This window comes from Plecotus auritus, assembly GCF_963455305.1.
Source record: "Plecotus auritus genome assembly, chromosome: 7".
Classification (NCBI taxonomy): Eukaryota; Metazoa; Chordata; class Mammalia; order Chiroptera; family Vespertilionidae; genus Plecotus; species Plecotus auritus.
Window position 1 is genome coordinate 54,225,174 of NC_137774.1, and position 13,226 is coordinate 54,238,399.

Below are 13,226 nucleotides of genomic sequence, written 5' to 3' on the forward strand. Positions count from 1 at the left end.
ACCCTCCCCTAGAGCCTCCACAAGGAACGCAGCCCTGGCTACACCAGGATTTTAGCCCAGTGGGACCAGTGCTGAACTTCTAACCTACAGAACTGCATTGTTTCAAGCTCTGTGTCTGGGGTAATTTGTGACAGCAGCCACAGGAAACTACTACAGCAACCAATATTAACTTTTAAAAGGAGGCACAGTACAGCCCAAACAAAATGCATCTGTGGGGTGGATGAAGCATGGACAACTTCTGTCTAGTCCACACTGAGAAGATCTAAGGGCTGGGTCCTCTCCTGAGTACCCAGCCCAGAGCCTGCCATGCCTTCCAAGTTAACTACTAGGCCCCTCATCTTTACAAATGGGGCACAAAATCCTCCAGGGGGTTCTGGAAAACAAAAATGCTTACTGAAAGGAGTTCTATTCCCAAGCATCAGCACACACCTAGGAGTTACCTGGGACCTGAGAAACTGGCTCGGAGCAGAGGATGGAACACAATCCTTTTCAACTCCACTGTCTCCTGCAAACAACAAGAAGTGAGAGCTTTTCCAGGTCCCTGGGGAAGCCTCGTCCCTCCCTGCATCCCAGCTACCTCTGGGGCACTCTGCTGCCCAGTGCCTCCCAGCACCCACTGCAATGAGATCACTTTGATTTCTTTTCAACAGCAGAGAAAACTTTCCAAATAAGCTCATTTTAGTTCCCCACATTCAGATCAGAGCAGAGCTGCTCTGATTAGAGGTAGAGAGGAGGACCCAGGTTCCTGCATACTCGCCACCAAAAGATTGTGTGAAAACCACAGCCCAACTCAAATCTCACTAAACTTTCCACCTGTCCTGCCTGGCCGGCCTGTGGCTGCACCTCTGCCCCATGTCCAGCCCTTCCTCCTTGCTCAGCCCAAGCTGGACACTTCTCCCTCAGGCCTGGACACAGCTCCGTTCCCTCTGCCTGCAGTCTTCCCAACTCTGCCCCCCACTCTCAGTTTTCCTTCAAAACTCTACTTACATATCACTTCCTCTGAAGCCTCTGTGACACTCAGGTTCATTCTCAGTGTCTGACACCGCCGTCTAAACTTCTCTCTCCCGGGGGCTGATGCTACTTGTCCCTGTATCAGGAGCCACTCTCTGCAGACCATAAGCTACTTGAGGGCAGGAACTTATCACCTATGTATTCCCAGACTATAACACATAATACATACGTGCTTGGTAAACATAAAATAAAGACTGAATGAATTGGTCTATAAACTAATTTTTTCTGTAACTACTATAAATTGTGATATTTATTAAATGCACCAGATAAAACCTCACTTCTGATCTTTACTAAAGTTAATTTATTTAAATTAGGAACTCTAAATTACAACTATCTCAAAATAATTACTTAGTTTAAATTTTACTAGTGTCTATCTTTCAATTAAGAGCACAGGAAGGAACCTGGCTGCAGGCCTGGATGCAGACAAGCACCTGCTGTGCCCTGCTCCATAAACCTGGCTCAAAGTCAAGCTGAAGAAGGGCTACCAAACAGGTGGGTCACAATCTCTTCTCTGGTCCTCACCTTGTTTACACTCTGTTTGCTAAGGCAGACTTCAGCCCAGGTAGCCATCTGATTTCACCTCTTCTGTCATCCCTCTTTTCTTCAGTTGTCCAGTTACTCTATAGTACTCAGGGCCCCAGCACTCACACCTCATTAGGTTTCCTGTGCTCTCTGGCTCAATTTTCTCCCACCTTCTAATGGGTGACATTCCCAGAGGGCCCCCTGAGCACACAGTTCAGCTTCTCAGCCCACACAAGCCATTAGAATCATCTGGAGTACTTCAGAAATTACTACTGGTTCCTGCCTCCATGGTCTGGAGTGGGGCCCCATCATAGACCCCACTTTTAGAAAGTTTTCGGGTCATGTGGTTTACAGGTACACCCAAGGATAAGAACTGCATGTGTGGCTCAGTGGTTGAGTGTCAACTTACAAACCAGGAGGTCATGGTTCGATTCCAGGTCAGGGCACATGCCCAGGTTGCAGGCTCGATCCCCAGTGGGTGACCTACAGGAGCAGCCAATCAATGAGTCTCTCTCATCATTGATGTTTCTCTCTCTCCCCTCTCCCTTCCCCTCTGAAAGCAATTTAAAAAAAAAAATTTTTTTTTTTAAGAACTGCAGGTGTCACACCCACACTTCCCAGCCAGCGCTGAGGCCCTAAAGCCCTCACCTCTCCCCAAACAGAAGTGGACTCTGGCCTCCCCTCACTCTGACACATACCCCTGTGCTGTCTCCAGAATTGCAATGTATCCAGTCTCAGAAAGCTAGCCTGGCCAGGCCCTCACCCACAGAAATTATGCCACTTTGCAAGGCCTCTGCCAGAGGGTCCCTCCCCAAACACTTGAGCTCCCTACTGCCAGCACCACCATGTTCCAAGGCTTCTGCCACCTAGGTCCTCACTGCTCCCATCAGGCACCCACCGAGTACACACCCCACATGCACGCAGCCACCAGCCCAGGCCCACCCCAAGCTTTGCCTTGCGCTGTTCCCTCGATCTGAAATACCTTCCCATCTGCCTTCCACTCCTGAAACTATTCCCTGTCCTTCGAGGTGCAGCTCAAATCCTATCTTCTCCCTGTTACCTTTGTCTTCGCAGTTAGACTAAGTTCTTGGTGGCAAGAAACATGGCATTTCACACCCATCATTTTGACTCTTGAGACCAGGTGTTGCGTATTTTCCAGGCTGACACTGATCTCAAATATTCTGACCTGCTGTCATGAAATTGCCTTTTGATTTGATGCTCATAATTCTACATCAATCAGACTGCCTTTCATAAAGTAGCATAAAAATTATTTCTCTGCTCATGTTTCCCAAATTTTTGGATCCAGAGTATTGTTATTATGCCAGGACAGCTCTGGGTATCTATGGAACAGGCACTCAGGGAGGACCTGCTCTCCAAGGAGTCTCTCCAGCCTGTCGGTGCCCTGTACTGCTATGACCACAGGGTTGGGGGAGGAGGGGACAGACTCTGAAGAGTAATTTCAGCTCTCATGATTTATTCACCACAGAGTCTTAAAGAGTTTACGAAACAATACACTCGAGTCCAAACCTCCAGGGCCTCCAAGGAGTGCAGGACAGGTATGGACACATAGCTGTTTATCATCCTTGGCTTGGGAACTGCAGGCAATTTTCAAACCCTGGGAAAGTGATCACACCCCAGTCTACTCATACACTGTAAGATCAGAAAAATGACCCATTTACTAGAAGTCATGCATTAATAGCCTACTGAGGAAGGAGATGCTTATATTTTTTTTTACATGTAACTGTTTAAGACTATCAAGTTCTTCTTTATGAATTTTATCATATTTAAACAATAGCATCACCAGAAGGTTTTCAGTCCTTAACTTCCCTGTGTCATGTTTACAGAACCAATGGGCAGAGCTTCGGGGTTACAGGCTGAAAAGAAATGGCCCCTTTCCTCAAAGAGCAATTTGGATAATTATTATAACACGGCTTTACAAACACAAAAAAACTTTACAAACCCACAAAGACTTCCTCCCAGCCAACCCAACAGGGGTGTTCTCAGGTCCCTGTTGTGCTCATCTAGGCAGCTTTGGTCTTAGAACTTACACTTGTAGCCCTGGATAAGAAGGTGAGGTGTTGTCATAGAAACAGCTTCATGAGGCTCCAAAATCAGACAAGTGGGACTGAATTCAGAGTGGATGCATATGAGCAAGCTTGACCCCCTCTGAGCCTCAGCTTGCTCATCTGTGAAATGCCTACCTCTCAGGGCTGCAGAGAGGGAACAATGAGGCAATGGAAGCACCTGGAATGGCTAGGGCGTGAGGTAGTGGAAATAATGTGGCTTTGAATCTGACACAGGTGGCAGCAAACACCAGCTGGGGCACTGAGGACTGTGTAGCCTGGGGCAGGCTGCTGAGCCCCTCTGAGCCTTCGTTTTTGCATATCAAAAAGAGAAATAGTGACAGGCCATGCACCATCACGATGAAAATTAAATTAATACTGTGTATAAACAAAGTAGCATAAGGCCTAACACACAGGAGACATCCTAAAACCATCAGGGCACATGTTTGGTTTTCATGGACAACCTAACATCACTACTGGAGAAAAAACAATGTTTTCTCCAAACTCTAAGCACCAAAGAATATTAAATCAATCTGAAATGTTGGAGGGGAAAGGAGTGACTTCCAGTAAGGCCAGCAGCCATCCCTAATTACCCTGTGGGAGTTTGCTCGGTGCCCAACCTCACTCCCCCGGCCTTTTCCCAGCTGCTTATCTAAAAAGCCTTCACAGTGAACATCTTGCTTGAGGTGCAGGAATGAATTGGATTTTCAAACAATCTTAGATTTACTGCCTCTTCAAGGGCACCGACATCTTACATTCCTTTCATTAAGGAAAACATCTCGACTAACCCACAGAGTGATGATGCCTGTGACGCCAGTCCAAATTATAATCACACAGGAATAAGGTGAAAACAGCTTTTTGAGAAACCAAGTTCCCAAGTGCCACGCCACCATCTTCTGAGCAACTCAGAGGCACATCACATCTGAGGCAAAAAGAAACTGCTGATGCTGACCCCTTACACACCTTCTCTTCAGCATCAGTAACACTTGGAAACTGGTTGAAATGCATACTCTCAGGCCTCAGCCCAGACCTACAGAATCAGAAACTCTGGGGTGGGGCCCAGCAATGTGCCTAACAGCCTCTCTGGGTAATTCTGATGTGCACTGGAGTCTGAGAAACACCACTACCCTGCTGCCAAGTGGTTATTACCGGTATTAGCCCCACTTTAGAGAGGAGGAAATTGAAGCTCAGTGATTACAATGCCCAACGCCCCACTGTGAGAAGGCCAATATGTACCCAGTGAGATTCCAAAGCTAGTTGTCGCACGGCCTTTGTAGCCAAACTGTCTGTACCATTTGGTGCTCTCAGCTACTGAGCCACCAGGATGCAATGATGCCATTAACTGAAGAGGGGTGGGAGTGAGGGAAGGATGAGTCCTGTACTTAGAAGTGATTAACTAGAGATGCTTTTAAATCCGAACCATGCATCAGCCTGCTTTTCCCTGCTCCATTTACCAGTTGAGTTGCCATGAAGATACAATGGGGAGCCCCTTCACTGTGGGGCTTTCTACAGGAGCTGGTGGAATAGGAGGAACCCAGGTTTGGGAATCACACAGACCTGGGTTTGACTCCTGGCTGTGCCAGTTCCTCAAAAGTTACCTAACCTCCTGGCGCTCTCAGAGGGCTGAAGTGGATTTCCCAGGATAGTCCATGCTGAGTGGGTGAGTGTCTGTGGACACTCTGTCTCAGTGTGACACTGTGACCACAGCTGCAGCAGGCTTCCTTTAGCTGTGACCCAGCCTACCCTGGAAAAGGGCAGAAATGATTTACATTCTATTATTTGTCAATTTGCCTGCTGTTTACTTTCATTATTTTTGCTGCACTCATTTTATTTGTATTTAAATGTTTTAGGCAACCTAAGAACAAATGTACAAGTGAAGATACAGTAAAATGAACTTCTTGACATCCATTACTTCATGTATATCACGCACAGCAGTAAAACAAAAAGGCCCATGGATTTGACTTTTTTTTAGCTTTTTTGTTTTAGTCATTTTTTTAATATTTGCCTAACATGCATGTGCTGTAAAAATAGCTTCAGCTATTTTTAATGTCAAGAAATTTTCATGAACAATCTCAGCATAATGGTTAAGAATATAGTATTGAGTTCCTGTAAGTGGAATAAAAACTTTATGAATGAACTTTTCAACTACTTCTCTACAGCTTTTCATGTATATTAGTGTTTTGGTTCTGAAACTTCTCTAAAGGAAATTGTACATTTTTGGAAATTTATTCCTTCTTCCCCTGTGGCAGCTAATGGGCTTTTACCAAATTTATTCACTTGAAACCTATATGATCCTATTAACCAATGTCACCTCAATAAATTAAATAACCAAATACAAAGTTTATCATAACAACAAAATACTACCTATATAACTTCTGTTTCCAACCATGTCCCATACTACTCCACCTGAAACCCCATGAAAAAAAAAGGTGTTGGTTGTTGCTTTTTTCAGAGGTGGGGGGATTGATTGGAAAAAAGTAACGTGTTCCATTTAAAATTGTAGTATATGGCATTTTCTAATTTTGAAAGCCACAATGTTCTTAGTCCATCATATCATCAGGTAGCATTAACTGTTAAGTTTTGTGCTTCCAAATCATTTTTGTTTTTAAAAATTTCTTGATACACTTATAGCCTGCCTCCAACTTTGGTCCTTTCTTCTTCCTACTTGACAGGTGCATAGGATTTCCTTTTCCAGCCTTCTGTTCTGTCACCAATCATTCCTACCCGGTGGCCCTGCACTTGGAAAAAAGGCCGCATGATCTTTATGGCTCCACTCAGTGTCTAAGGACACGCTGCTTCCTTTGCTTGCATGGCACACACTATCTCCCTGGTCCTATTTACTGCAGCAAATCTCTTCTTAGTTGATGAGATTGTGTTACCTCCCTGTGAACAACACCTATCCCAAATGTCTGTCATTGTCTGCCTTTAAAATCCTTCCTCTTCCTCTCGTCTTTATTTTTTAAAAAGATTGAAATGTGTTTTTAATGATTTTAGAGAAGAGACAGGGAGAGAGAAACATCAATGTGAGAACGAAACATCGATCAGCTGCCTCCCGCACATGCACCCCATTGGGGATGAAGCCCAAAACTGAGAATGTGCCGACCTGCAATCGAACTGGCAGGGGACGACACAACCAACCGAGCCACACCAGCCAGGCTTCCTCTCTTTTTAAATAACGAGGCTGTTATACCCAAAGCTTACCCGACAAACTATAACCTCAGTACCTTGCAAAAACACCAAACAAAAGTACCATTTTAAAAGAGGTGTATTTTTCCTTTTAGAATGTAAGCTCCTCCAGAGCAGGGACAATGTTTTTCTTGTATGTTCTATTGTGCCTAGTGCACCATAAATGCTCAATACTGATGATGGGGGGGCGGGAAGGGTTACATCTCTTCTGGACCTCAGATTTTCCACTCATGAATCAGTGTGTCCATGTGAACACAAAATAAAATTTTATGTGAAAAACCACACACACACACAAAAGCTGCTATTAATAGCTTTGCATTTTAAGACATCAAAAACTTAACTGCCTGACTAAAAAATAGGTGTGCCCAAACAAGTCCATAGGTGGCTGACACTGAATACACTTACTTAACTACGTGCACACTTATTTCACTGTTTTTGTTTTCTAAGTTTCTAGTTTTAGACAACTTGAACAAGCTAATTAATTCCACTGACGAACTTATCAGAAAGTTTGTCAATTTTCAGAAACTCAACAGATGGCTGTGAACAGTCATTCCAACAATGCATTTTGCAAAAATAAAATGTGCTTTCTCCCACCCTTACCAATCTTAATTACATCATCTCACAGTCCTCAGTCCATTATCCATTTGTAGTAGGGCTTTAAGCAAGTATCTTCGTTCCTGTGAGACTGGATTTTTCAAATGAAGTAATGGGAATAATAATATTTTGGGCCCAGCCAGTGTGGCTCACTGGTTGAGCATCAACCCATGAACCAGGAAGTCAAGTTTTGATTTCTGGTCAGGGCACATGCCCGGGTTTTGGGCTCGATCCCCAAAAGGGAGACTGCGGAGGTAGCTGATTAATGATTCTCTCTCATCACTGATGTTTCTCTCTCTCTCCCTCTCCCTTCCTCTCTCTGAAATCAATAAAAACATAATAATAATCCTATATAATAAAAGGCTAATATGCAAATCGACCAAACAGGAGAACAACTGGTCACTATGATGCTCACTGACCACCAGGGGGCAGACGCTCAAGGCAGGAGCTGGCCCCTGATGGTCAGTGCACTCCCACAGGGGGAGTGCCACTCAGCCAGAAGCCGGGCTCACAGCTGGCAAGCACAGCAGCGGTGGTGGGAGCCTCTCCTGCCTCCATGGCAGCACTAAGGATGTCAGACTGCCATGGGAAGCAGGCCTAAGCCATCAGTTGGACATCCCCCGAGGGCTCCCAGACTGCGGGAGGGCGCAGGCCAGGCTGAGGGCCACCCCCCCGCAAGTGCATGAATTTTGTGCACCAGGTCTCCAGTAATAATAATATTTTGGAATCCAACAGATCTGTTCAAATCCCAGCTTCATCACTTACTGATTGTGTGACCTTGGGCCTCTGGGTCTCATTTTCGTCATCTGTAACAGGAGGATAATACCCACCTGACTGACATATGACTGCTGGACAAACAGCAATGGTTTTTGCAAGAACAAGACAGAACAGTGGAGCCTGTAGTAAGATCAATAAAAGGTCGTTCCCCTGTCACCAGGACTATTTATTCATACCCCAGACCTTTACTGAGCACCTACCATGCATGTGCCAGAAACGGAGCTGTGTGCTGGAGAAGTAAAAAAAAGGACAATCATTGGTTTCAAAGATGTCAGTGTCACAAGAGCCCCAGATACACAGACAACTGTGATAAGTGCTCCAACAGACTGGTGAGGCATACAGAACAGGCTTAGAGGGGCCCAAACACTGATGGAGTTGGCTGGCAAAGGCTTGACAGACGTTTAAACTGAAGGCATAGGTTGAATGTCCAACAGAAAACAGGGAGCAGGACTAGGTGATTCTTTATATCCTCTCTAACCTCAAATTCCCCAAATCCAAGCCCTTTTATTTCTCCAAGGCTCACAGTCACCGGGTACTCATGCCATAAAATGGTAACTACCATGCTCATCCATGCTCCACCAATTCAACAGGAAGGTTCTGGGGAACGATAAGAACAATTGCCAAAAACATTTGAAAACTTAAAAAAAAAATACATATATATATATATATACACACACACACACACACACACACACACACACCATACATACATATATATTAGTATTGATTTCAGAGAGGAAGGGAGAGGGACAGAGAGACAGAAACATCAATAATGAGAGATAATCACTGCACTGCACATCACCACCGGGGATCAAGCCCACAACCCAGCATGCACCCCCAACAGAAATCAAACCTGGGACCCCTCAGTCTGTAGGCTGACGCTCCATCCACTGAGCCAAACCAGCTAGGGCTTTAATGTGCTTCCCAACAGTATAACAATGACAACCCCACACATGATAATCTCTTAGCACTTAGTCCACAAAGATCTGAAAGGTGCCACTCCTCTGAATGAAATGAAGAAGGAAGGAAGGAGGAAGGGAGGGGCAGGAGGAGGAGGAAGAGGAGAAGCAGAAGCAGAAGCAGCAGAAGCGGAAGAAGAAGAGGAAGCTGCCACCGTCTACCCTTTAAATTTAGGAAAAGCCAAGCAATTAAAACAAATCAGTCCCCAAAACAGTGCAAACGCTTTTGCAGGATCAGAATCCCAATGCTCAGGAAATCCACACCTTATTATGGAAGACATAAGAGGCAATTGTATTTCTACAGAGAATGTAGAAATACATTTTTCAAGACTGCAGACACTGTGCTGGGTATCACTACTTGAAAGGTTTACATTTCTTCACATCTCACACAGGTGCTTGGCACACACCTTGCTGGGAGAGAATTCTCCACAGAACCCCCTATCTGCCAAGCTCAGGGTCCAGAGAGGCAAAAAGCTGGTGTAAACCACAGGACAATCCAAACTTGCTCCTGGTCCAGACGTTTGTGGGATGCAATCCTGAATCTTGCCTTACAGTAGTTTGCACTTACCAAATGCTTTAATAGCCAGTATCACATTCAATGCTCACAAAAGACTAGACCAGCAAGATTGGGAAGGATGATGAGCCTAATATTACAACTAAAAAAAAAAAAATAGCTTCTAAATGTAAAAATACAAATAAGTAAAAGATGAGACGATTTTGGTGGTTTCTCCAACACAATCGTTTCAAACACAAACACTAGAACAAGTACTATTCAGAAATAAACGATAGTCCCTTTCAATTTTTAAATACAATGAAAACTTAATTATCAGTTCCAACTCAATGGGTGCTGTGCAGGATTCAGTCAGTATATGATTTTGTCAGCACCTACCATCTGGTATCTAGAGCTACAAGATGCACATGTAATGAGGTGGCAGTTGCAGAGGGAAAGGAAGGGCATGGATATTAAAATTCACCTTTTAAAATCATTCTAACCCCCAGTCCAATCCCTTCTTTACAAGGGATATTCTGGAGGTGGAAATAAAGAAATCATACTTCTCATCTTCTCCTAACCATTTTCTCGTGTGAATGTTAAAAATAAAAGAGGAGGGGGACTGCCCTAGCCAGTTTGGCTCTGTGGTTAGAGCATAGGCTAGCAGACCAAAAGGTCTCAGGTTCAATTCCCAGTCAAGGGCACGTACCTGGGTTACAGGTTCCATCGGCCCTGGTCCCTGGCGTGCAGGAGGCAACCAATCCATGTGTCTATCACGTGATATTTCTCTCTCTTCCTTCCATTCTCTCTAAAAAATCAATGGAGAAAATATGAGGATTAATTTAAAAAATTTTTAAGAGGAGGGAGATAATTCTGGCCGGTGTGGCCCAGTAGGTTGGACACCATCCAGTGCACTAAAAGGTTGCCAGTAAGATTCCCGGTCACCTGGATTGCAGGGTCACCTGGATTGCAGGCTCGTGGCTTGATCTCCCGGTAGGGGGCATACAGGGAGGCAGCTGATTGGTGTGCCGATGTTTCTCTCCCCCCCGCCCTTCTCTCTAAAAATCAATTAAAATGATTTTTTATAAAAATTCTATAACGTTATGGGGAGAGCCTTAGAGAGGGAGCTTCTAGTTTTGGCACTGCCACAGAATCGCTATGTGATCTTGAGCGAATCACTGCTTCTCTGGGCCTCAGTTTTCCCCATCTGAACCCCAAAGATGGTTGAGCCCCATCTTCTCTTCAAACACAGACTGCAAAACTGTGAAGGGGCCCCACACGAAGCCCCTGGGCGGAGGAATGCTGGGGTTTGGGGGAGAGCAAATTGCCCTTTCCAGAAAGCCACTTGACCAACTCCGGGACGCAAACAAAAACCTTTGGGCTAGGACTCCTCCAGGAAGGACCAGCTTCTCCAACGCGCTCGGCTCCCGGGGAGCCGCCCAACTGGGGGAGAGAGGAAGGGCCTCTTTCCACACAGACTGCCTGGAAGAGCAGGGCCCCACGCACCCATTCCCCCACCCGATTAGCCGAGCAGGGAGGGGGGTCTCTGCCATCCCACGCGGAACAAAAGGCAGCTGGAGCCTGGCTCTGCCGCCCCCGTCCCCGCTGTGAGGTGGAGGGATTGGGGGTGGGGGTGGGGAGGGAGAACCTGGTCCCTCGGGAGGGGTAGGGGCCCCGCTCCAGCCCGAAGAAGAACGGGGTCGGGCCGGGATCCCGGACACAGAGAACCCTTCCTCCGATTCCAGGAGGGATGGGGCCTGAGCTCCACAAGGGGGCGGGAGGGAGACCAGACCCGGCTCCCGAGAAAAGGGGCGCCTGGCCCGGGAGGAGCGGAAAGTGCTCTGGGAGAACGGGCGGCGTCACTTCAGACTGAGGCAGAGGTGAGGGCCGAGAGGGGACTCCAGACTCCCAGGATATAAAACGCAGAGCCCCCGGATAGGAAATGGAGAGTGTGCGCGCGTGTGTCGGGGAGCGGGGTCCTTGCAGCGGGAAGATAGGGAGGGGGCCATGCTGTGGGGCGGGGTCTGGTTGGAAGGAAAGGGGTCCCGCCAGAGGGGTAGACCCAGCTGGGGCAGCGGGGTTGCACGCTTGGGGGGCTGACTTCGCGGACGCCTATGTTCTGGAGGCGTCCGCCCCCTGGGGGAGGGGGGCGCTCCGCGCTCTGGGGCCCACTCCGGTCCCGAACCCGGCTCACCTCCGCTCCTTCGGGCCGGCCCGGGTTCGCGGCCACGACCGCCAATAGCGCTGTGGAGGCGGGAGCAACCGGAGCCCGCGGAGCCGCCGCCGGCGCCGCCAGCACGTCTAGCTCCGTTTGACACCCACTCACCAGCCAACATGGCGGCCGGGAGGGGGCGCGCCGGCTGCGTGTGCGCGCGCGCCGGCCCCGCCCTCCGTTGCCCAGGCCCCGCCCCGCGCCCGCCGGTCCCGCCCACTGTCGCCCAGGCCCCGCCCCACGCCCACCGGCCCCCGCCCACCGTCTCTCAGGCTCCGCCCCGCCCCCTGCAGCCTCCACCCCCACCTTCCCACGACCCCACGCAGATTGCCCAGTGGTCCCACAGCTCCCCAGAACCTTGGCCGGAATCCCCTAAACAACTCCCCCAACGCCCACTCACGCGTTCCAACTATCCCAAGTGCCACACATACCCTGGCAAATTCATACCCCAAACCATGCACTCTGCGACTTTCACTCAGATCCCCCACAAATCCTCACACCCCATGCACATCCTGCAACTCCTGACACACCTCACCACCCTCCCTCACACACACAGATCACGGCATCTTAAGCTAACACGCGCATTCTGACCCTTGCAGTAAACATTGGGACAGAGATTTCTTGAGAGGTGGTGCTTGAAAGGGGTGAGGTGGCTGCTTGGAGCGCTAGGTCACGCCTGGTTTCTTGAGCTGGGTGCGGGGATCAAAAGTGTTCACTTTGTGAAAATTCACTGGTGTATACTTTAAATGTGTGCACTTTAATCTGTGTGTGTTATACTTCAATAAAACACGCTCAAAAGTTATTCCGGGAAGGGATGCATAGGCTTCCTTAGGCTGCCAGAGGGGCGGTGGCACTGAAAAGGTGGGGCCTCTAAGCTCACCATAACCCTGATGTGAGGGGTTATTAAACGCCCCTGGTGCAGCCTTGCCCCTTCACATGGCCTCACACTCTCAAAGGAACAACAGGAACTGCCTCTTCCCTTTGATTAAACCCGTGCCCACAAGGCACCAACTATGTGCCCAGCATGGTGCTTGGCACAGAAGGAGACAAAGAAAGCTGAGAAATGGCAGACCCTGAGGAGGTTCTCAGGACCTCCCAGCTGACTAACCTGCCCCAGTCAGGGTGGGCACTGCATAGACCCCTCACAGCAGAGCCTGGGGATGGATCAGGGCTGCTAGATTGGCAGACAGCAGACAGCACCATCCCTGTTGCTAGACAATATCAACACTATGCCAAACTCTGGTGTCAGGAAAGCTGTATCCAGAACCATCACTCTGCCCTCACTCACTCGGGGACTAGGCAGCTCGCTGCACTTCTATGAGCTGCATACTCCTCCTATGAAGGAGCCAGATGGCCAAGGCATCTCTTCCGTTCACACAAGCTGGGATCTAGACTGGACTTCCCTTCTCCAG

The 13,226-nt window shown here is 47.9% G+C and overlaps 1 protein-coding gene across 3 annotated transcripts in view; it reads right to left on the bottom strand.

Annotated features, from left to right (window-relative positions):
- EPN2 (epsin 2) overlaps positions 1 to 11,945 on the bottom strand; it is an 85,734-nt gene extending 73,789 nt beyond the window's left edge. For 2 of the 3 annotated variants that reach the window (XM_080680388.1, XM_080680387.1), the window contains exon 1: positions 11,797 to 11,945. The gene's annotated coding sequence lies outside the window, so the exon portion shown is untranslated. The remainder of the gene's footprint in view (positions 1 to 11,796) is intronic. The other variant, XM_080680386.1, reaches the window with a different exon arrangement.
- Positions 11,946 to 13,226: the final 1,281 nt, after the last annotated feature.